This window comes from Xenopus tropicalis, chromosome 3 (genome assembly GCF_000004195.4).
Source record: "Xenopus tropicalis strain Nigerian chromosome 3, UCB_Xtro_10.0, whole genome shotgun sequence".
In the NCBI taxonomy this organism is placed as follows: Eukaryota; Metazoa; Chordata; class Amphibia; order Anura; family Pipidae; genus Xenopus; species Xenopus tropicalis.
In genome coordinates this window covers 42,697,103-42,721,724 of record NC_030679.2, presented here as the reverse complement: position 1 = coordinate 42,721,724, position 24,622 = coordinate 42,697,103, and the positions used below count along the sequence as shown (strand labels likewise).

The window sequence follows — 24,622 nt, the reverse complement described above, 5'->3', positions numbered from 1 at the left end:
TCAAGTCTTTACTGAAAAAAAAAAAATCTTTTCTGGACTCTGTAAACCTGACTACAAACTAGTTGCTAAGAATTTGAAAGCCTGGCTCTGAAACAACAAAATCTACAAAACATTCTAATCTTTGTTCAGAAGGAAACACAGAAACTGTACTTGTGTGCATGCTGAAAGAACTGCTGATGGCTAGAGTCAGGAGAGATTGCACCATCCTAATCCTTCTTTGATCTGACTGTTACATTTTATAACATAGACCATAATAGTACAGAGTTCAACTGGTGCATGGTTCTTAACTGGTGTATCAGCTTCATTTCCATTTCTTGAGCATCTTAGTATCAGCAGCTTCTCAGTGGACTTGTAATTTGTTTTATCAGATCATCTTTCCTTTGCAGGATCAGGAAGTGCTACATTGAAACTGGTTTGGTTTTCTTCTTTACTTACAGAAATAACAGAACAATAGGCAAAAAGTATGTTCAATACAAGCCGTATTCATTCAACATGAGCCATGTTGAAAACAACTAGCAAACAGATATTTTCTTGTATTTACACCTTAGAATGTCTTTGATTTAATCTCTTATCCAATCTACTATCAACTTTTAATCTGTTCTCTATCTTTACCCTCAGTTTCTTCCATGCTCTCCTATGTTTATCTACTAAAATTATCTTAAAATTGTATGAATTATGTTAGATAAAAACTCCATTGAATAGCCCCTATATTACTGTTATGATGAGATCGTTGTGTGGGCAACCTTCTTATAAAAAAGGTTTGATCACATACGTTTGGCATTTTAAAGGGGTTGAAAATATAAAAGTAGTTTTCCATGCATTATAATTGACTTTTCACTTTACTTAATCAACCCAAAATATTCTTGGGGACAAAAACATCACTTTTTCTAGTGTTTTGCAGTATTTAAAAACTATAGGAATGATAATGTATGTCTGAAAAGTACTTGGAATGTAAAGGTTGCCAGTGACAACAATAAACACAGTAATGTAGCAGGGGGTTCAGAAAACAAGAATTGAAGACAAGCATGATTATAATGATAAAAGCCTCGGCAATGTGCCAAAAATCGCAACAAATATTCAGTCTTGTAGGGAAGAATTTGCCTTGATTTGCTGTGATTTTGCCTTGTTATTTAAACTGCATACAGAAGGAGCATTGGTGGATTGTTTGCTCCACACATTCTCCACTGTTTATTAAACTGTTTCTTCACTTATCACAGGCATTTTATACTTGAGTCAACATACATTGTAAACCAGGGATGTCCATCTTGCATTCCTTCATTTACAATGTCCAGCAGCCCCTGACAGCATTTGACAGTCTATATAGTATTGTATATTTTTTGATCTACAATAAAGTTTATTTGAGGGAACCTTTAGTGGCTTACATGCTGTTTCTGTGATTCATTCACATATGTGTTTACCTCATTTGCAGCATTTTAATGCATGGTATTGTTCCATTTACTACACTTTCCTGATTAGCAATTACAAATTTGCAGTGATTTTTGTTCCAGGTTTAGTAGTTGTCTAAATGGCAATATACAATACAGTAGAACTGTTTAACATGTTGTTGGTTGATCATAATATTGGATTTGTATATTTAGTCTGGAACAGAAACAGTAGTATACAAGCCGCATTTATTTTTATTTTTTTACTGGAGCTGATCCTTTAGCAGTACCAATATGACTAGTTCATGACTACATACATTATCTGCCATAACCATGCCCCACTTATACCAAAACACCTACCCAAGCTTTCTACCCATATTTTAGGTGAGGTTCTACCATTAGAATTGTGACTAGTTTGACAAAATATGGACAACTGGGTGGTGGTATGTTGGTGTAATTTTATTTCAAGATATGGTCTTGTATCATACCTGTTCACATAGTTTCTAAGCCATAAAAGGATTAATATTAGCCAAAGAATGAGAAGCATTATTGAGAACATTTGTATAATTTATCTTTATCTCTTCTTGCTGAAAGAAAGAGCTTTTATTTGCAAAAATCACATAATGGCTACAAAGTTTCATTATATAACAAAGGCTTTAATTTTCAATGAAAAAGGTTTTTTTTGTTGTTGCTCAAACAAAATAATGCTTTATAATGTCCCAGTTTGTGGTCTACTCAAAAAGGGCATGATTAGACTGTTCACTGTGCATCAAATAAAGTCGCAGTTGCTGGAAAAAAATGTGCGCAACAAACACGTTTCATGGATTTTTTTATTTGCTCACCACTTTTTATCACATTAACACTTATGCGTGAGATTCAATTTTAGGTCCAGTTTTTTCCCCATTGACTTCAAAAGAGTTTTCATGTGATTAACAGTAAGATAAGCAGTAAGTAAGTAAGAAGTTTTGCTCATTAAATGACATCTGGCTCTATGAAAAAATCTGGAATTCAATTAGGAGATCAATCTTTCTTACCCAATAGGGTCTCAGCCCAATGAGAGAGGCTTTGTCTGATTATACACTACTGCAGTGATCCCCAACCAGTGGCTTGTGAGCAACATGTTGCTCACCAACCCCTTTGATGTTGCTCCCAGTGGCCTTAAAGTAACTTTGTAGGTGCTTATTTTAAATTTCTGGCTTGGAGGCAACTTTTACTCCAAATAGATTCTCCTGCAGGCCAGCAGTCCACATGGGGCCACCAAATAGCCAATCATAGTCCTTATTTGGAATTCCAAAAGAACTTTTTTTGTGCTTGTGTAGCTCGGCAACACTTTTTACATATGACTGTGGCATGAGTAAAAAAAAAGTTTAGGGATCCCTGCACTACAGGACAGAAAAGTTCTTTGTGCTTTAATGATGGATAGGCAGAATTATTTGCATTAGGCAGAAGGGGATTTTAATCCTTGCCAGATCTGTTTATCTTTTCTTGCAGTGTGTTGTCAGACAACAATAAAAAGCAAAGAAAAATGTAGAAACATAAGGGGTAACTCACAAATACGAAGTCAGCCCTGCATCTTGCATCCTGCATTAAAGAAAAACTATACCCCCAGAATGAATACTTACCCAACAGATAGTTTAAATTATGTTTAGTGACTTATTAAAGAATCTCACCAAACTGGAATATATATATCAGTAAATATTGCACTTTTACATCCTTTCCCTTGAGCCACCATTTAGTGATGGGCTGTGTGCCCCCTCAGAGATCACCTGACCAGAAATAATGCAGCTCTAACTGTAACAGGAAGTAGTGCAGAAGCAAAAGACAGAACTCTGCCCATTAATTGGTTGATGAGGCCTAGCATGTATGTGTGCCTTGGCTTGTCTGTGTGCACCGTGAATCTGTGAATCCTATGATCCCAGGAGGTGGCCCTTAATTCTTAAAATGGCAATTTTCTATTTATGATTAACCAATAGCACATACTACTAAAAAAGTACATTTTTATGAAAATTGTTTACTTGGATGAAGCAGGGTTTTACATATGAACTGGTTTACACAATATATTTTTTATGTTTTTTAGACCTACTGTACATTGTTTATTGGTATAGTTTTCTTTTAAGGGGCAGGCAGTGGGTGAGAAGAGGGATGTTCTGTAGAGGTAACCAAATGAAACCTATGGATTTCAGAAGGTCACTATTAGATATCTGTTTTGCCTTCAACAGTCAGAAAATTTTGAGCAACTTTTGCAGCACAACGGTTATTTTTTTATGCTTTTTTTTCAGGTATTTACTAATATTAGTGAAAATTGTTTCCCACACAAAATAACTTTTGAGAAAGCAAGACTTTTTCCCAGACCCCCATTATAAGATGTTTCAATTCTCAATCTTTCATGAAAGGAAACAAGGGGAACTTAATGTTTACTTGAAGAAGCTTGACCTTTAGTAAATTGGCTCAAATCTACAACAAAACAACAATGAAACAGGAATTTCTATGGATCTTAGTTTCTGTTTATGCTGTTTGATGGTTTTTGGTGAAATTACAGAACTCAATTATTCTACTTAATCTGTCACATTACAAATATTTAGACCCTAGGAGATTTATTTATTTGTGTCTTTCTTTGTGGCCCAGTTAGCACTCCTGCTTGATGTCCAGATGATGCAGACACCAGTTTTCTATCATAAAAGGAAGAGTTGCACAATGGAGGGAGGAAGAAGTTTGCCTTGGTGCTTTATCTTCTGTTAGAGAATAAATAAACAAAGCATAGGTAGAATTTCTTACTTAGGAAATTTAAAGGCAATACATATATTACAAGGAGCGTTGTGTCATAAAAATAACAATACAATGTGCATAGTTTGACTAAAGGTAGCCATACAGGCTAAGATCTACTCGCTTGGCAAGGGCACCACGTGGCTGGATCTTCTCCCAATATCCCTGTAATGTTGTTCCATCTATCCCTGCGTGAATGTTAACTGTTCATTTTAAAATGCATTAGCAGCTTAGCACTGGGTGAAGTAATGAGAAAGGTTGTGACACAGAAAGTGGAAGTAAAAGGGGAGGGACACACTGTGTGGAGAGAGCAGCCATGAATAAAGCTGAGTTCTACCCTGCTATCTAAGATCTCTATGTGGGTTTTCTAGTTCAGCTACACCCGTGTACCAGGTTATCACAATCCCCACCTATGGGTATGGGCGTTCATCGGTTTAGGGACCACATCAACAAGCCAATGTGGTCCCCGATCCGACTAAAAATCAAACCTGCCCGATCAAGATCTGGCTGATTTCAGGCCAGATGTCAATTAGGAGATCAATCGTTCTTATCAAATTGAATCTACCCTATTGGGTCTCAGCCCAATGAGAGAGGCTTTGTCTGATTATACACTACTGCAGTGATCCCCAACAAGTGGGGGCCGTTAGTGCCCATAGATGGGCCAATAAGCTGCCGAATTGGTCTAAGATACCAATATAAAAAGCTAGAATTGGCCCGTGTATGGCCACCTTTAGACTATATCTTTCCGATGACCAGGTGCTAATCTGAAGCAAATATATACTGCTGGGTCACTTCTAATTCCTTCTTTATTTTGAGTCTTCCCTCTTCATTAAAGGCTGTATGAACTGGAACATGAACATTCTCTATATCTGTGTGAGCACCCATGAAAATTCATAACATTTAAAACATTTTAGTTTAGCAAGTGACTGGCAGCCACTGGGTTGCATCTATTCTTTATCAGCTGCCCCAGTAGCCAAACAATGACCCTTTTTTAAAAGATTCCTATAAATAGGACATCTGAATATTTTTGACCATATTGTTTTAATTTATAGTTTAAAAAGAAATCTAGAGATTTGTTTTCTTTCAGTAAACAGCATGAAGCCTTTATGCACTAATTTCCTGTCCTTGGACTGCGCAAAGCTAGACAATGGCGCTATTGTCAAAATAAAGGATGAGATACAGCATTTACAAACATTAATAAATGACCATTTACCCGCAATAGCATTTTTCATTAACTTGCATTATAACCTTAAATACTCAACATTGATTTCAAAGTCATATTAGGTTAAATTAAGCTATACCACATTGTTATGCTAAGAAAATTGGGACTCAGTTCTTTTTCCTATAGGTTTTACAGAAGCTGATTTTAGCAACGATCTTTGTAAACAGGAATGACACAACCCTTACATAGATCAAACATTTTCACATACATTCCCAAGGTGATAATTATTACCAGATGTGGAAAAACAGTGCTCCGCTGAGAGATACAGCATTTTTTTGAGCTTTGCCTGAGTTAATGTTGACTTTTTACATTAGGAGTCTGAACTTGTTTGAAAGCACTGCCTAAATGGAGATACAGTGTCAGAAACTGAGTAGTCTTTTTCCAGCAGAAAAACATTTTTTTTCCAGTAAAATAGGATTCATTTATTATTATTCATTATAAAGCTTTAATATGTTTCTGTTAAAGTCAGAGTATTGCTGCATCAATGTATTAGGTTGATGTAACTTAAAGTTGGGTATATAAATGTTGCAGAAATCTTATAGTTTCTTATAATGTTGATATACTGATCACTGAAATATTGTGAATAATTGACTGTCAGGTGTAACATCAAGCTGACTGCCCCCATTGAACAAACCTAACCCCTAAATACACCCTAGCTTCCCAAAACATTCCCTTACAATAAGTACCCAATACGTTTTAGGTTGAAAAATGCTACAGCTTTAAAAAGTAAATTAGAATGATTATATGAATATTACCATACCCTAGGAATAACGGCCACTAGAACACCCAAGGTGCTACCTGCAGTTCCAGCCACCTCAGCAACTGCCTCAGATGGGCATGTGATAGCAAGAAACCTGACTGCACCTTTTTCCTAGGGTCCATCTCCACAGAGAATACTAGATACCGATTGTCACTGGCTTAATGCCATCTGACCATAAGGCCCTAGGCCCTCCTTTTGCAAATATTCCACCTCCTAAGCTATAAGAAGGAGTAACAGGTGCCCAACAGAACTAACTAAAAAACAACAACATTATTTAACATGAGGAAAAATGAGTAGGATGTTGTTCCTAGCTCCCACATACAAATGGAAAACTCCTCTTCTGTGATGTCACTTCCTCCTCTTGCTATTACAGCATGCCCATAACAATGACTACTGACAAAACAAAGACAGAACTGTAAAAGACTATTAAAGACCTCTGTGATAGCTACCACAGTTTGTTTCAAAGAGGAGCCAGTTTTACTTTTAATAATGATTAATTCACATCAGGACAATAGCAGTGGCATTCCTAGACTGTTCTGGGCCCCATGCACAACACAAGACTACCCGCCCCTCCGCTTCTGCCTGCCCCCTTACGCCCCCCTCACATCCCACTCCCCACCCACTAGCTCTCAGGTAGGAGAGGGGGTGGGTTGCTAAAGCTTTAAAGAAATCAAGCCCTGTGGCCCAGGCCACCCTTGGGCCTGAACTGCTTCCTTTATAGTTATGCCACTAGACAGCAATGATACAATCAGGATGACTGCATCAGTGTTGCTGTATTGGCTACTATTGTTTCAGACAGTGTCCCCTGACGACCATGATTATATTGTAATCATGTGGGTAAAAAAACATGGCAATAGTTCTTGAAATTGCACTTAGCCCACTCTATTTTCAGTTGTTAAATGCTCCCTAAGTTTGCTTCCCCTAATAAAAACCCTGAAGGTTGTCTATATAATAATTTTTCTGTAAATAAGATATGCCATGTTTTCATCACTTTTTGTCTTGTTAATATCAAGAGCAATAGCCATACATCAACATCTGAACCATTATTCCAGGCACTCTGAATTGAACAGTGATCTCACATGCTAGCTAGTAACTTGATCTCTCCCTGTGTCAAATACAGGTGCACACAAAATAAATACAGTGCAGAAAAGTACATATGTGCAATTAGAAGATGAAGCATCTGAAGGATCTGGGAACTTGTAATTTGAATCACCCTAAGTCTGCTAAAAATAAATGTAAACATTAAATAAACCTTATACGGTTGTTTTGCCTCAATCACATACAAGGTACAGTTTTATTACTACAGAGAAAAGGGAAATCGTTTTTAAAAATTTTAATGATTTGATTCAAATGGGCTTTATGGGGTATGACCTTTCTATAACTCATAGCTTTCTGGATAACAGATCCCATATCTGTAGTTAAAAATCTGATTCATAACCAGAATTATAAATACCTGGGTATCCAGCTAACACAATTAAGTTCTAAACTTTAGAACTGGAGATTACAGTCAACATGTCTAGGAAATTCTCGTTCATCCGGGTCATGATATACAGTATTGAGCAGAATCAAGTCTAAAACATCTGGACTTTTCTTGAAAACATTTCACCACTCATCCCAATGGCTTGAACTGAAGAAGCCACTCGGATGAGTGATGAAATGAGAAAACTCAGAAAAGTCCAGTTGTTTTAGATTTAATTCTACTAGATACTACACATTCAACACAATCTCAGAAAAGATGGTCTTTGATTATTTCTTTTATGATCTGAATCCTGGTGTAAATGACATGCCCTTCTGTTTTTCCTAATGCTACATAGCATAGTGTTTGATGTACAGGTATGTGACCTGTTATCCGGATTGTACAGGACCTGGGTTTTATAGATAAATGCTTTTTCCTTAATTGGGATCTTCATACATTAATCTACAAAAAAATAGTTTAAACATTAAATAAACCCAACAGGATTGTTCTGACACCGATAAGCTTTAATATATGTTAGTTGGGATCAAGTACAAGGTACTGTTTTATTATTACATTATTATTTAAAAATTGGAATTATTTGATTAAAATGGAGTCTGTGGGAGATGGCCTTCCTATAATTCAAAACTTACCGGATAAGGGGTTTCCAGATATGGATCCCATACCTGTATTTATTTGCAGTGTAATTGGCAATAGGGAGTATGTAGGGATCTGTGTACCTTAAGGGTTGCATGTATTTATTTTAATTTTATTGGCTCATATTGATCAAATTAGCAGTACAGGTATGGGATCTGTTATACAGAAGTCTCGGGACCTGGAGTTTTTTGGAATTTGGATCTCCATACTTTAAATGTACTAAAAAAATATTTAAACATTAGGTAAACCCAGAAGGCTTGTTTTGCCTCCAGTAAGGATTAATTATATTTTAGTTGGGATCAAGTAATCAAGGAATAGTTTTTTAAAATTGGAATTATATGGTTAATATGGTGAATTACAGGAAGGAGATGGCCTTCCTGTAATTCAGAGCTTTCCGGATAATGAATTTCTGGATAACGCATCCCATACCTGCAATACCCAAATGATATATAATAATTTTTCTGGTTTGGCAAGAACAGCAACAGCAATATTTACATTATTCATTGTAAGATCATCATAGTGTTTAAGCTAAACTTTCTATCTCCTTTGGTTATTCTAAATGCAATTACTTTTCTGTTTATGGTATATGTCTAAACTTTAAAAAGTTCTTTGGGCAGTTTCTTTGCTTTTCATCTAGAGATGGCAGTTTTACAGCATGGTGCAATACATATCATTCATTTTAAGCATGTGTTTGTCAAATTGCTGTCTCCAGTAACCATGTGAGAATAAAACTAACCCGTCATTAAAACCGCTCTCCTGTTTTGTCTTTTTTTTTTTTTACATGCTTTTAAATGATTTTTTGCTTTTTATTGAGGAATACCCTCCAGTGGCTGGTGACCCTATAAAGAGTTTGTAATGAGACGCACTACATTTTAGCCAGGTACAGCATAGAACTAATGATATCCAAAGCTTTTCGCTCTGAAATAGAGGAAATTGCATTTTCGTGCCGGTGCCAAATGCAGCTCTTGAAATAAAGGGCTGTGGAGCATTTGAAAACAGTTTTGCATAAACAATGCTTTAAACCGCAAAGGAAAGTTGGCTATAAACTGGTAATCTGTTACTTCTGGTATTTAAACAGTGCCATATGAGCTGATTCAACTGAATTGCCCTGATTAAAAGAGTTTTTAAACCTGCTAATTTCCCCCCTTAATACATGTTTATAAAAAGCTTTGCATTTGTAAATGTCGTGTTTATTTAGCTAAGTCTGCCATCAGGGAAAAATATTTAATATCCAGGAACTCAAGCGTAAGAGAGTTGACATTTTTGCTCTGATAATGTGCCAACATTGAACTTCTTCTAATCTTCTTCACTTTTTTCTTTATGCACACTTGCAAGGTGTTTTCACAGTGTAAGAGTTTTCAGAGGCATCAAGAGGAAGGAGTACAGTGGGGACTGTGCAAGTGCTTTGCTTCACAGGTACATATTTCTAAAGGCAGCATAAAAAAGGCATGCAGAAACATATCTTCTATGGCATTTCCATTTAAATGCTGATGAAGTTATAAATCTTAAATGCTTCATAACTGACTAGATACCTGAGTAGTTGGTAAAATGTAAAGCCTACACTATTTACCCATCTGTACCAGTTTGTATGCAGGTTTTATTTTATAAGCATGTTTTTTCTTACTCTATTGGATTTCCCCAAATACATTGAGGTGTAAAATAATTGCGTATAGTCTAGCATAATTCTGGTGTACTCACTTTTATACACAGTGGGCCAGATTCAATTCAGTGAGAAAAGGGTTTATCATGTGAAAACTCATGAACGAATTTCAATTTGAGATGCCTAATTCAGAAAAATGTATGTAAACATTTTCTTACCACATTCCTTCACTTAACTAGCACAGTTCCTTTAGCAATCAGGTAAACCAAGCCTCTTTACTTATTGAAAGATACTGGGAACTGTAATTTATAGCACAGTGCCTCCACCTAGTGGGCACCGAGGAGCACACCTCAGGGGAATTCCACAAGGAAAATAAAACACACACAACTTCCAGCAACTTTATATAAAAGATGAAATAAGCATTAAACAGTACATATTGTAAACAGAAATCCCTGGCAATATGTCCCTTTCCCAAGAGCTCTTTAATAACCCAGGTGGTGCTACCTGAATTGCATCTGGCTTTATGGGAAAATCTGGCTTTATGGGAAAATCTATAATTGAAGTAGAAGATCAGATGTTCTCATCAAATTGAATCTGGCCCAAAATGCTATTTTGAATGCATGCATAACATAAAGACATATATATATATATATATATATATCGGTGAAGAAGAGGCCGCTCTCACAGGACTTATGAATAGCAAAAAAGTATTTTATTTTTTCAACTGGTGAACTGACGTTTCGGCTGAACCTCAGCCTTTCTCAAAGTTGCCACACAAAGTGATTACAAACCATAAATGGTTTGTAATCACTTTGTGTGGCAACTTTGAGAAAAAAATAAAATAAAATACTTTTTTGCTATTCATAAGTCCTGTGCTATTCATAAGTCCTGTGAGAGCGGCCTCTTCTTCACCGATGTCCGTTTCTGCTTTGAAGGCTGCACCCAGGCAATCTATATACTATATACGTGAGTGCCAGTGAACTTGTATTTCGTTATATATATATATATATATATATATATATATATATATATATATATATATATATATATATATATATAAGAACAGAGAGGAGCACACCCTCTGAGCAAAAAATAACTGCCCTCGGTGCTGGTCAAACAATTCAATAAACAAGCAGAGTACCGCACACAAAGGGACTTTATGAAAACAAAAAAGGTTTATTGGAAAAACCTTTTTTGTTTTCATAAAGTCCCTTTGTGTGCGGTACTCTGCTTGTTTATATATATATATATATATATATATATATATATAGAAGTCCAAGCAACAGGCACTCACGTCTGAAGGAATCACAGATCGCCTGGGTGCTGAACTATAGCTCTCGCACAGTAATGCACTATAGTTCAGCGTATGTGTCATCCTTTCCCTTATGTCATGAAACTTGTATTTCCTCTGTTCCTTTTGTACTTTTTATTTTCTTGATACTCTTTTCCTCTCTATTTGCTTGTGCTTTATATTGTTCTAGCTATTGCTGACTCTATTGCTTGTATTAAACTTATCCGTATATTCACATTGGTATTTACATTGTTTAGTCACACTGGTGTTTTGGGGGGTGGGTGCTGGTCTGCAACAGAGTGACGTCATTAGTTTGGGTTTCTTGCATGGATGTTCACTTTGAAAAGGCTGAGGTTCCAGCCGAAACGTTAGGTTTTTGTTTGAATAAACTACTCTAATTTTCATTTTGCTCTCTCTCTCTCTCTCTCTCTCTCTCTCTCTCTCTCTCTCTCTCTCTCTCTCTCTCTCTCTCTCTCTCTCTCTCTCTCTCTCTCTCTCTCTCTCTCTCTCTCTCTCTCTCTCTCTCTCTCTCTCTCTCTCTCTCTCTCTCTCTCTCTCTCTCTCTCTCTCTCTCTCTCTCTCTCTCTCTCTCTCTCTCTCTCTCTCTCTCTCTCTCTCTCTCTCTCTCTCTCTCTCCTATATATATATATATATACTGTACAACAAAGCAAATTATGCCCAAGTGTTTGTACATAAATAGTTTTGGTGTTTAAGCACCAACAAGAGTTCCTTTGGCTAATACCAGACTTAGTCCAAAAGTATTTAGACCAAATGTAAAGTCAACTAAAGAGCATAAAGATCAGTAAATAATATATCTGGATACATATTGCTAGTGTTTTAATATGCTAAAACAGTTATAATATAGGTATATTTTCCTGCACTTAACAATTCTAATGCAGGGAGCTGAAATGTGTTCTCTATACTACAAAATTCAGGCAAAATTCAAGACATTTGGCTCTCACAGTACCAGGGACAGATTTTTTACCTTGCTGTCTAAAACAAGGTTTTCACAGGAACTATATCCTTTTTGAATTAGAAAGAGATAGTTGTCAGATGGGCCAGAGTTGAGACAGGATCAAATATCAAGAAACAAGGTCAAGGTTTGTTGCATTACAGAGATAAAGTAGTACACAAGCCTCAAGCAAGGCCTGGTAACAGAGCCTATTTTACTGTGGGGTGCCAAAATGTTAGAAGAAGGTGGGATTGATATGCCTATAATTTGGCCTACACTTTGGCACCCCCCTCAGTGAAATACACTTTAAATGTTCTTTAAATAGAGAGGAAAAAGCAGTAATTATGGGGCAGTGGCTAATGATGGTGTTGGAATTTGACCCATCCAGCAGGTACTCCAAGGGATAAACCGTTGACTTCTCAGTTGCCTTCCTAGCCTAGTTGTTATGGAAAGGCTGCCAACACCAGGAGGTTTCTGTCATTTAATTGAAAGGGTGTGAGATTCGTAAAAGTTTTTTGGGAAAAAAAAGATACTGTGTGATACTGGGAAAGTAGCCTAGCCCACAAGCCACTGAGGTTTCAAAAATTAAATAAAACAGTAAAATAAAAAGTTATTTACATTATTTCTGTAGAAAAGTCACCAAAAAACAATTTTCCACTTACCATAGTAAACATTTGACTAACTTTTGAAGGAACCAGAGGTAATTATGAAATTAAACTAAAGTGGAATTTACCTCGAAACATGTTCAAGTTTGTGTTTTAAACAAAAATTCACAATACGTGTTTACTCGTATGACATGTTTGCTCTATAATTAACGATGAGTGAATCTGTCCAATTTCGCTTGGCTGAAGAATTTGCAAAACCTAAACCAAAATAGGTATGAAATGCATTGCAGTCAATGGGTGTTTTTTTGCACAAAATGCATTAAAGTTAATTAACCACAGCACACAAAATCTATAACCGTACAGGTATGGGATCTGTTATCTGGAAACCCATTATCCATTATCTGAATTACAAGAGACCATCCACTACAGACTCCATTATAAGCACACAATTCTAATTTATTAAAATGATTTCCTTTTTCTCTCTAATAATAAAACAGTGCCTTTTACTTGATCCCAACTAGGATATAATAAATCCTTAGGCAAAAAAATCCTATTGGGTTTATTTAATGTTTACATGATTTTATGGAGATCCAAATTATGGACAGATCCTATATCTGGAAAACTCAGGTCCCATACCTGTATTTTATAAATATAATATACAGAGGTCTCAATTCTGTAGCTTAGGAACCTGTGGTTGCCCCTGTGAATATTGTGCTGTTTGTGTTCAGCAGTGTTCTACTTCTACAAATGCCCTATGCCTATGTTTGGACAATCTCCACTGGAGAAATTAACTTATGGATCACAAATCTCATACAGCACTTAAAAAACTGAGAGCATGAGGTTTGTCCACTTTTTTTTCTCTATTAAGCGTCATAGTGACTTTTCTATTAAATATGCATGAAATCATTTGGCAAGCTGCAAAATTTAATTAATGTCGATAGTCCCTTGCCAGCAAAACAATTCATTAATACATGGCCAAGAAAAGTAGTTCTGTGAAACAATATTGTACTGTGCCAAAACTAGTCATGATGTGAGACATCACAAGGTCATGGTGATGAAAAGGTCAGCATGGTTATAGGATAGATGTGTAAAGTTTTTCTTATCATGTATTGAAGGTACTATAAAAATGAAAAATATACAACAAGTAACACAAGTAAATGCAGGCGTGTATATGGCTGATTCAGTAAGAAGTATCTAAAAAGAAGCTTTATTACAAGGACCATGGTCTAAGGTGGACCATCGGTCTTACTCAAGGATTTAGATTCTCTAACTCCAAAATTAATCCAGCATGGAATTTGGGGTCTGTATTTAAATATTTATTTAATGTTGGGGCCAGGAGACATTTTGGAGATTTACAAAATGATATTGTTTCTACCTTTTGTGAGCCTGTTCTCTGTATAAAGTCTATAATATTTTATGTGACTATACCACAGCAAATCATAGAATTTGAGAAGGGTAAAGGGTATAACTATTAGAATCTAACTCTATATTCTTTTGGACTTTTAAAAATATGCTTTTCTCCGGTTTTTACCACCAGAAACCTAATAGCTAATAGCCCAGTCAGGTTCATATTCCTATTTACGCTTCCAGCAGTTAAACAAGAAAAACCTGAGGGAGGGTCTTCAGCAGCCTTCTTTGTAATGTTGTTCTTCCTTTGTTCTGTGCATGAGAACATGTAATTTCTAAGTTAAAGTAAACACCTTGCTCCACAATGCATTGCATTATTAGGATTTTAATTACTTTGGAGAAAACAATAAACATTATTTGTGTAATTAATGTCGCCACGTTGACTGCAAAAGGCTAGCATAATGAGGAGCTTTCAGAGAACGATAGATCTTTTCGCTGTTAGTGTTACATACAATATCCATGACAGACAAGCACTTTAGCGCTGCATAAGGTCAGGATTTTATGTAATAGTTACGCCTTCTATGGTTGTTTCTAAAAAGAAATAATGCACTGGAAACAAATAACCTACATACTGTTCATCTGAGCTTTTTTCTGCTTGCTTTTCCTTTTGCAATGTTATTTTATGCTTACATCCAAATGTCAGTCTGCAGACAGGAGTCATGCATTTTGAACAGTGAGGAGATAGTTGATGTCATTAATGATATTAAGAAACATCAGGTTGATTTTTGGAGGACATATGATGATGCAATGAGCAAGTATACATCAACCTGCAAAATGTAAACCACACTGATGTTCATCTAAGATCTAAGATGCAATGACTGCAACATGGCTTGGTCTAAAAACTAATATTGCTAAATGCTAAACTCCTGTAATAAAGAAGAGATGATTAACAGAATGTCGATGTAGTAATGATGCATTTTATCATAAACTGAAGGTTTCTCTACTGATGATGTTAATTTCTTTTGAATTATATAATAAAGTACTTAATTATTACATGATTTCAGTTGAAATGTTTGATATTTTATTTTTGAAAGCATTAGACATTACCATTGAATAAAGCTCCATGCTTTGGAAACTTATTTTTTTCTGTTTGTTTTAAACCTGTATGTACCCTATTGTCATTGTATTAGCATTTATACCAAAAGAGACGTAGCAGAAAATCAAAGGGGGGGGGGGGGGGGTGGAAAGCGATGGGTAGTGAAGAGAATATGAAAAGAAGACAGGAATGGGGACAGAAAGGTTTTGAGTATTCATAATAAAGCATAATCATGTGCAAATGGCTGCAAAGCATATTCATAATCAAGAAATAAATAGCAATGTACTTTTACAGGCTTCTGATTATGATTAAAATTAAGACTGTAAATATAAAAGAGGAGCGTACTTCCAAAGCATGATATAATTTACGTGATTTATTCAATAAAATAAAATTGCAATGCATCATTCAGCTTGTCAATGAAACATGGAGATCCGCAGCTCAATGGCTAGCAGCCTAGCACCCCAACACATTTTGACTAGAAGATAACAAAAGAGCCAAAATCACATATCATGGATTATGATGAATGATGCACTGCAATCTGTAGGTGCAGTTTTATTTTACTGAATAATGTAAAGGATATTACACTATGGGAGTGCACCCCTTTTTTTTTATTTACAGTTTAGAATTCTTCACCAACCATGGAGGTGGCAGCACCCCTCTTTGAAAGTGCAAGACATCAGCTATCTTTGGAAACAGTTCCCATTGTATATTTCAAATCTTTGGCATTTTTAATCAGCTGAATTATCTTTAAAACCATGAAACTACATGTGTAGGACCAACACGTATGATCTCTTGGTACTTTATAAATGCTAAACGTTCCTTTAAAACATTTTTCTAAAATATATTTGGCTGTAAACTATAATAATATTCATCCAGCAAGATGTAGTGTTTTTGGGTCAATATTTAGGCAATACTACCCAAAGGATTATATGAAAGAATGCATCACTCTCTTTCGCTTCAGTTTACAATCACCCAGCAACAAATTATATACAAATGTTTGGTAAGGACTTACATTTAGTTCCTTGAGATATTAGAGAAATTGAAAGAGATTTAGTTGTTTGTATTCAGAGAATATAATTTCCATCTTTTTCCAGTTCTATTAAAAAAATGTAATCATAATAATAATAAACACGGTTGTGTTGGCTTTTTTACTCCTAGAGGCAAAATAAGGATTCATCCAAAGTGTTTTCATATACAAACAGATGGATTGGCTTGTTTGTAATGCCAATTTTTTTTTTTAGTTCAATGTTGGCTTTATGATAAGAATATTTGGTGGTTGCTTTCCAGTAACCCTTTACTTGCAAATTTTCTTTTTACAAACTCCTTATTATCTGCAGGCATCTTTAAGCTAAGAACCCATTTGATTTAATTTTTGATATTCTAAATGCACCAGCTATTATTGGCACAGAGGACATAATTCAACCTCATTCTTAGAAGAGCAGTTGCCTCTAGGGAATAATATGCAATTTCATAAAGAAGTGTTGCTATTTCAAAAGAAGCTTCCAATTAAAATGAGCAATCAAATGGCACCAGCTCCAGTTAGAAAATAATCATAGATTTGCACCTCAGATGAATCTAGGTATTACCATCAAATTTGTTGACGTGACATATATTTAGCTTTGCTTTAAATAGACAAGAGACGTTATCATGGTAATAGTTAATTGATCTTGTCAAAAATTTTTGGACATATTCCACAGGGCTGTATGATAAATGGGTGTATACATTGATTATATAGGTTTACATACAAATGCAACCAATAAGCAATACAAGTGGTGAAGAGAGCACTAGTGATGTGCATTTTTTTTGCCAGGCATGGATTTGCAACAAAATTCCACATTTCACCATTGAGGTGAAATGCGCCAAAAAAAGGCAAGTGGCAAAAAAGTAATGCGGTACGTTTTGTGAATTTTTCGACAGATTCACTCATCACCTAGATATAACCACAAAATCTTTTCCAGGAAAATGTATTTATGAAAATCACATTTGTTTTTAGGCAAAACTATATATTTTTGGTAACATATATGTAAGATATTAGGTAATATATATATTCAATTAGACTTTAGTTAACTGTGTGTCTTATGTCGTTTGGACATTTTTTTTCTAAAAATGAATTATGAATCTGCAAATGAAATTTCATATATTTTTAGGATACCATTTATTTTTAAGCATTGAGATCTGTTTGCCCTGCTAATGAAAATCTGCCAGAATTTGGATGGAACCCATATTTTAATTGGATCATTTGTGCCAAGGTTAACAAATTCAAACAGTATCACTGACACCTTGTCATGTAAAAGAATGGGAGAGTTCTGTAGCCTTGTGCCTAGAAATTAATTGCATTGATGAAAGCACAAAGACTATATATAAATACATAACTGGTTTAGATGATATAAACTTTAGAAAAAAGTGCTCTCATACTAGTATAATTGCTTGACTTTACACCATGGGGGGGTATTTGAAATGTAGTGTTGCTTCACATGTACGTTAAATAATAACTTAATCATTTTTTATTAATCCCTTTCACTACCTGATGATCAGGAACATTTTTGTTCATGTCCAGTGATGCAAGCCGCAGGAGTCTATATATATATATATATATATATATATATATATAAAATACACCAAAAGGTCCGCACTCCCTTTAATTCATCCAAAATGAGTGGGTGCTACATAGGATTGTACCTTGTATATTTCTCCAAAAGTTATGTGCACCCAGTGGGGTTTTACATCGTGAACAAGGTCCTAGACCTGGACTGAAACATTGATTGAGCTATGATGTAAGTTATTAATAAAGCTAATTGATCTACGCTGGAGTGCACATAACTTTTGGAGAAATATATATATATAGGAACAGGGACACGTGGCACTCACAAAACAGAAAATAAGGTATGCCTGAGTGCAGAGTTCAACGAATTGCACAAGGAAAAATTGGAAGTCACACACACAGGTCTTAGGGCAAATATAGTGAATATTTCATGCAAAAAGTGAACTAATGTTTTGGCTGTAGCACAAGCCTTTTTTCAAAGTTGAGAAAGGCTGGTGCTACAGCCGAAACGTTAGTTCACGTAAGTTTTTTGTTTTTGTTGTAAACACTATTGAGTAATTATGTGATTTGTTATATGTTACCAACCTTATAAACAAGAATTAAGGAATACAAACAAAAATTATGCTTGGCTAAGAACAAGCTGCATTATTGACACTTTGAGTGCTTTGGACAGCTCCTTTGATATATGTTGTACCTTGACATATAAATGGATCAAAGACTTTGCTGTAAATGGAGGCAATGCCTAAAATACAATCTTTTTCAAACTGGATATCAAGTAATAACACAAACATCAAATCGTGAACTTTTCTGTGCTTGCCAGGGAAAAAAATATACATATTCCTGTAGTTAGCCTGCAATGATAAAAAGAACTGATCTGTACAGTACATTCAATAACATAAAAACATAGGAAAAATAACATTAATAAATCATTAATATAGGGTGCTTTAGTTGCAGAAGTGTCATGAAAACATTGCATTTTTTGGCTTGTCCCATGAATACAGAGACTTTTTCGAATTGTCACACAAAAACCAGTGTCAAACCAGCATCAAAAATCCAAAAACCTCTAAAGTCTCTAAGCAAGTAAAGATCTTCCAGGGAAGGGGCATCTGCCATTGACTTCTACGTGATCTCAACAAGTTTTAGATGGAGAATCATCAGATTCAGAATTGTCACAGTATGTTTACCAAGAATGGAGATAAATATCACTGGTGATGTTACCTGTAGCAACCAATTAGGTCTTTGCTTTGATTTCTAAATTGTAGGTGACTGTTCAAACCTTATTCCTGATTGGTTGCTATGGGCAACATCACCGGAGATATTTATCTCCAATCTTAGTAAACACGCCCCATAGTAAATCTAAGAAAAGTTATGCCTTTTTTTTTCCGGCAAATCTGAAACAGGAGAGAAAAATCCGGCATTAGTAAATGGACCACTTAGTCTGATATACTTTTGACTTGACTGAATTCTATTTTAGTGAGATTTTATAAAAGCATAATATTGACAATATATTCATACATTTTCTTTGAATTTTAAATGTGTGTTGTTAAAGCAGATTGCTAATATTATTTTTATATATTTTTCTGGATCTATTTATGTGAAAAAATCTTGAAATGTTGCTTTATTGAGAAAGCAGCACTTATTTGAATTTATGTCACTGGCAAGATGTTAGGTTAAATAGGGTTATACAACCGAAAATTACTTTATTTCCAAGAGTTCTAGAAACGCGGTTATTTACAAAATTTTAATATGTGCACGTAGGGAAAATAAAATGTACCCTCTCTCACTTTCCTAACACATACCTATTGGGCTTTGAATTTAATGTAGCAATGCAAGTTTTTAATATGTAGGGATATATATATATATACAGAAACAGAGAAATGGAGCAAAAGAGAGGAAGAGAGAGTGAGATTTTTAAAATGTGTATAGGTGTGATGTATTGGAGTCTTAAATGTTACCGGGCTGGATAAGATTTAAGGCCATATTTACTGAAGGGGGAGAAAAAACTGCCATAAAATGCACATGAAAATAATTGTAATCCTGTTCTATTTGCAAACAGAAGATTATAGAAATTCAAAAAATCTGCTTCTATTTAATACTATTAAATGAATATTGATTTTCAGACAGAGCGTTGCAGAGAGAGAGATTTTAAAATTAGTTTGGGTTTGTTGTTAAATAAAATTACCAGAAAAATAATAAAATAAGAATTTAACATAAATATTTACTAGATTAATATTTAGTAATTTTTTTCAGTGCCGTTTTATTCACACCATATTATAGTGAAAAGTACAAGTTTGTAACCTATAGGCTGGCGAATTCCAATACTTACTGCCCTTTTTGGGCAACTATTTCATTTAGTTTAAAGAGTCCATCCTCAGGATAAATAAAAATGTTTGTTCAGAAAAAATTAATCTAAGTAATTCTGGATGTTTTTCCCAAATGTAATCTAAAAACCCCAATGTTCACTGCAGCGCTAGTAGGTATTACAGTATGCCAGCGCCGCACACAATATATAATGGCACATCAAGAAAATGTTGTTTACAGAAGGGTAAAATAATTAATAACACAACATTGAAAGTCAAAGGAATACAATATGCAGTGTTTTATTTAATCTGGCCACACTTTGCACTTTAGTGCGAGACAATTCTTTTGACGAGGGTGTCAATTTTTGCATGCGCTGCAAATTTTTCCACTGCAAATTTTGTTTCGCAAACAAAATCTGCCAATGGCAAAATGTGGAAATTTACCGTGAATCCATGCCTGGTGAATTTTTTCGCCCATCACTAGTCAGTGCTATATAAATTAACCCATTATAATACTCATTTATTAGCATTTATTTTCTCTTTCCAAAGTGAAACATTAACATCTATAGCATTTTCTGTAAGGAATTTTAAATATTACATTTTTAAATATAATAAAACCCAGAAACAACTTCTACATAACTGTTCTACATAACTACATGTCATAGTTGTTGCCCAAACATCCCATCTTTGGTTTGATGTTCTGTAGGTTAGGTGTTAGCACTATTTAGCGCCTATGTTTGATTCAGGTAGCCAGGGAAGAACTGGAGCACAAAGGGAAAAGGGTATGAATGGTGTGTGGTGTTTGGTGATTGGGCAGTATATCTTAAATCAAAAAAGCCAGCTGTTCCTGGGAACTGGTACAGATAAGTGTTGTGTTGATTCTAAATAACAGAATAATGCTGTTTGCTGGGATTTTAGTTCTCCTTTATATTAAATAAAATTATGGCTCACAGTTTACAAATTTAATATTGACTTTGTTATGATGCATTACATCACTGTCAAATATACAAATATCAAATAGTGTTTGAGAATGTTCAGCCCACATTGTATCATGGCAGGTCCCAGGACAATAGCCAGCACATGCCTCTAGTGCAATACACTTGTACAGAATAAAAGCAAATTTACTTAATCTAGTCTTGAGTTTATTTGTAAAGAACAGAAATCATTAATGGAAAACATTTGAAATCAAACTCACAAGGGTATATGTTTTAATATTTCAACTCCTAGTTAAAAATGAAAGTATGATTAACACTGTATGTTTGGCAGATTCCAGAGAGGCAAATGGGTAACACCTGTTCAATATTTTTCCCACAAAATTGTGAACAGTGCGATGGCTCTTTCTTTATGAACAGGGACTGATTAATATCAATATCACAACGGTGAGAAAAATGCACCAAAATACGACTTTTAGCCTGAAGTCTTTTGTTTTTTTTTTCCTTGTTATTGTTTAATGAGGTAATTATAAACAGCAAATACCTCAAAATTTAATACAAGAAATTTCCCATAGTACCTAGCTGCTTGTAACTTTTATCTTTATTTCATTTTTAAGTATCCTTATTAATTTTTGAGCCGGTTAACTACAACTTCCCTGAGGCAAAATAACTTTGCAGTTGAGGATTCACATATTTTTTCCCCTTTCTTTATTACATTATTGTTTTAGGTAATTAACATCCACTTTGTAGTGGCAGTTTCGACGCCATGCTGTCTGCACAAGCTTTTGGCATGGCGTACCTGGAAATAAAACTAGCAAAGGTGGCACGCCTTCCTAAGCTTTCAAACGAAGATGTAATCGTTGCTTTTCAGCAGTGCTTCCAAAGTCGATATTAAAATAATGAACCAGGACAAGAAAAATATAAATAACTGTGGTGAAAAAATAAACTTGAAACAATGCATTAATATATTGTGTATAGAAAGAAGGGGTAATAGGAGGGACTGGTTTTAGGGAGAAACAGAAATATATATGAAAAGAAAAGTTGAAAAAATAAAGAAAGCACTGGCTATGGTATCGGAAAAGAAAAGCACAGAAGGAAAATGTTAAAAAGCAGGAATGTGAGAGGCCCATTTAGGAAGAACTGAGAATTGGTCAATATTAAAGAAAGGTCCGGGTAATATTTACATAAGGTGTAAAGATCAGAGAATCAGAGAAATAGCATTTGCAATAAAATTTGTAATATAGCAAACACATTGCAAAGAGTATCAGCTAGACTCATGAATATCTAAAGATGTCAGAGTTAATACTGTAAATGAGATTTTCGGATTATTTATATATACATATATATGGTGGATCGAAACGCGTTGATGTGAGTGTGGAGCTTTGAGTGCTTTCAACTGGCCATATACATATAGATATATATACATATATAGAGAGAGAGTGAAGATAGATGATAGATAGATCGATAGATAGATAGATAGATAGATAGATAGATAGATAGGTGATAGATAGATAGACAGAGAGACAGATAGATAGAGAGATAGATAGAGAGATAGACAGACAGATAGAGAGATAGACAGACAGAGAAATGATAAATAGACAGACAGACCAACACATTTTTCACACTTATTTAAAGGTGCATTTACATATATATATATGTATATATATATATGAGAAAGGTCCTAATAAGGACTGAAACGTTGGTTTTAACAATATATCTACAATAAAAAATGTTTTGATGAAACATTGAAGGGTGTGCTGGCCACAGATGATTATTTTCTATATATATATATATGCATTTTTTTCCAGATAAATCCTATATATTATATGAATGCACACTGTTTTTTTTCTTTATTGGGAAAAAATGCATTTATTAAAATTAAGAAATGTAAAAATAGATTTCTAGCACAAAAAATAAGCACTTCTATAAATATATTTAAAATAAAATTGCATGGTAAAAACAGTATATTTACCTGCTTAGCAGCAGATCCAGGTGGTGCACCTAATTTTTATTAAATACTAGTTATTTGCAGATATTGTGCATTAATATTTTTTAAAATATATGTTGTCTTTAGTTTACTTACCACTTGCATAAGTCTTCAACCGTTCCTCTGCTTTCTCATAAAGCTTTCATTCTGTTACTAACACACCTTATAAGAACTAAGAAAATTGTGGGAAAATAGTCAATATGTTAGGGTGTGCCCATTGTGCCATCCCTTTTGGCAAGATGTTAAAATGTTAATAGATTATTAAATTGAGAATTGATTTTTCATGTGACTTACTAGATGTAAGTATCGGAAGCTTTATACAGTGTCTCATTCTTATTTTTGGAATTAACCTACAGCCGGAATTTATATATTTACATGTGATTTGTATTCACTGAGATATAGCAAGTACACTATTCATGAAAAATTATATTAGTTTGTACCAAGCAGCACATTTAACAATAACAGCATAGAGACTAACATATACCATAATGTTTGCTGTAACACCTTCACAGCCAGGTTAGGACTCATGGGGAATAAATACAAATAAATAAATGAATAGGGGAGTTTTGCAATGTATGCAAATACTAATATGAGAAAAGAAGTGTTTCTATTGTGTGACAGATCCATGTACCCTTTTTTTTTTAGGGGGGGAGGGGGGTCATGTAATATGCCAATATAATAGGTCAAAATCATTATTCTAGCTGTTAGGTAGACAGATAACAGATATGTTAGATACAGTTAAAGCAGATCATGTCATTTTGATTTTTTTTTTTTGAAAATTGCAATAAAATGTAGTTTATAACAATCTTAACATGGGAGGTGAATTTATGTGATTCTTGTTGAAGACATTAGCATTCATTTTATTTATAAGCAAAAAAAAAAAAAAAAACCCACAGCCACAACAATTGCTGAGTTCTAGTGCTGCTCAAGGACTGCCACTACCTACAAAGACAAACTTTCCCATAAGCAGAGAGTGTTTTCAAAAATAAAAACCTGTGCCTGCCAGGAATATTCAGTAGTTCCAGCTAAAGTGACAGAAACACTGTAAGCTATATGTGGTAAATGGAACACAAAAGTCCCCTACCACACCTACAGTACATTAAATTACCTACATTAATTTATGGTCACTATTAGTATTATTTTATTGCGCATTGTTGTGTTCCCCGCACCAAAGCCAATATAGAACCAGCATCACTAAACCAATATACAATTCATAATATACACGTCATTGCATTATTAAATACATATTCCATAGCCAAACAGCAAAAGTCAAATCAAAATGAGGGGCAGCAATATTTAATAGTCCCCAGGGTCAACAGAGTTACTAATTTATCACATTAAAATAGTTAATTTAAAATTCAAAGAGAGCATGAGTTGTATTAATGGAAACTCCTGGTAAATACCCATCCGGTTCTCAATGATTCACAGTCGATATTCCAGCAGACAGCAATTTCCCATTGTTAAGTCTATCTATCTTGGAGGTAAGAAGCTGTCAGATGTAACCAATTATCCACATTTGGATTAATCCAGATCTGGATTAATGGCTACTGTTTTAAGATACAAGGGGGTTGCATTAAATTCAGTTATCGCTCTTACATGCCAAACCCTCGTCACATCAGTCACATAAATGGGAGTTTTCCCACAATATCGCCATGCTAATTGAGTTCTAACATATTCTGCAGTGATGTACAGTACTTTTGCACACATCGGTTCCACAGACATGATAGCAACTG

General features: G+C 34.7%; 1 long non-coding RNA gene across 1 annotated transcript; it reads right to left on the bottom strand.

Moving 5' to 3' along the window:
* Positions 1 to 3,795: 3,795 nt before the first annotated feature.
* LOC116409718 lies at positions 3,796 to 23,040 on the bottom strand. Its single transcript, XR_004221954.1, has 3 exons — positions 22,986 to 23,040; positions 22,875 to 22,903; positions 3,796 to 4,114 (listed from the first exon to the last, which is right to left on the bottom strand). It is a non-coding gene; the product is annotated as an uncharacterized LOC116409718 (long non-coding RNA).
* Positions 23,041 to 24,622: the final 1,582 nt, after the last annotated feature.